General features: G+C 37.0%; 1 pseudogene; it reads left to right on the top strand.

Annotated features, from left to right (window-relative positions):
- The first annotated feature begins 310 nt into the window (after positions 1-310).
- On the top strand, positions 311-439 carry LOC142441560 (small nucleolar RNA SNORA21; annotated as a pseudogene).
- Positions 440-1,747: the final 1,308 nt, after the last annotated feature.

Genomic DNA, 1,747 nt, shown 5'->3' on the forward strand with positions numbered 1-1,747 from the left:
GCCCCTCTTCAAGGGGATCTCCAGTTTCCAGACAAATGGGCTTTGAGTTTCCACTCTGCACGCCCCCCTTCATTCACTATGGTAAGATTTGGGGTAGAGGGAAAGTGGGTTGGAAAGAGGGAACCGATTACAAGGAACTACATATGTCCCTGGGGGACAAACAACAGAAAAGGGGGTGAAGGGAGACATTGGACAGGACAAGATATGACAAAAATAATAATTTATAAATTATCAAGGGCTCATGAGGGAGAGGGGAGCGGGGAGGGAGGGGGCAAAAAAAGAGGACCTGATACCAAGGGCTTAAGAGGAGACCAAATGCTCATTGGGCCTTTTGCCAGTGACCCACTGAGCCATCAAAAAGGGCAGATTACAAAACACCACTTATGGGTGAAGCGGCAACATCTCGTGTTGTTCAGCTTCAATCAGTGATGTGACAAAAAAAAAAAGAGGAGACCAAATGTTTTGAGAATGATGAGGGCAAAGAATGTACAGATGTGCTTTGCACAATTGATGTATGTATGGATTGTGATAAGAGTTATATGAGCCCTTAACAAATGTTTAAAAAACAAACAAAAATGCACAATTAGATAAGAGTTGTATGAGCCCCAAATAAAATGATTTTAAGAAAAAAAAATCACAATTAACAAGAAAATATGTTAATCAATTAAAAAAAAAGAAAGAGCAATGGTATATTGAGAAAACATCCCAGTCCAGATCAAGTCCAGAGTTCACATATACCTGATATTAGTCTATAAATTCCTCTTCCAACTCACACAGTGCACGTAATGATGCCAAATGCAGGAAGATCACAGACTGTTGCGTAAAAAGTCTTGTGAATTCAGTGGCAGTGGAAGCATCTCAGCGTTGACGTGGGTCTCCATGTGATTCCTCCTGCTTTCTAAGTTTGGCTGTTCAACAGGAAGGTGAAGCAAAGAGAGCGACACTCTCGCTAGTCTCAGCACATTTCCTCAGGGCTTGTCAACAGGAAAATTAAAGTAGTGGGAGAGGAAGTTCCCAGAATCCTTATGAAAAGACCATGCCCACAAGGAGGCATTGCCAGGCTGTTCCCTGATTGACAGGCTATTCTTCACCCCTTCTTGACGTTAATACTCTCGAGTTGTCATGAGATTGTGTAATTACCACAGTACATGAGGAGGGTGAGGGGCCTAGAGACCAATAAATTATTAAATTTATTATGATTTGTAAAATCCAAAATTGGGAGCATTGAGTGTGTAGATAAATTAAGATAATTAGAAATAACTGAAGAGCAAATATTCAGGAAAATTAGTAGCTATAGCAATATAGAGATATGCTCCTAATATATATTATGGTCCATTTTTCTTAAAAAATCAATTACAGCATATTTACATTTACATGGAGATACTGAAACATGTCAAAATCTGTGTAAACTCTTTAGAGGTAAAAGTAATATTGGATTTTTACATTATATATTTCTAAATAATCAAAATACTTACATGCATACACTGTTGGTACAATAAAATGTATAACTATAATATGAACAGGCAATATGACAGTGGGTTGAGAATGATCCTAGTTATATGAAATTATTATGGATACAAAAATAGCTATAATCAATTTGGAAGGTTATGCTAAATTATTAATAGCATTTATCTATTAGAAATAGTATCATTAAGACAGACATTGCACTTTCTTCCTATTGGCTCTTTCATAAAAACACTATTTACAAGGAAAAGTATGTAAAAGAGAGAAAAAGGTCTTCTACTTA

This window comes from Tenrec ecaudatus, chromosome 2 (genome assembly GCF_050624435.1).
Source record: "Tenrec ecaudatus isolate mTenEca1 chromosome 2, mTenEca1.hap1, whole genome shotgun sequence".
Lineage (NCBI taxonomy): Eukaryota > Metazoa > Chordata > Mammalia > Afrosoricida > Tenrecidae > Tenrec > Tenrec ecaudatus.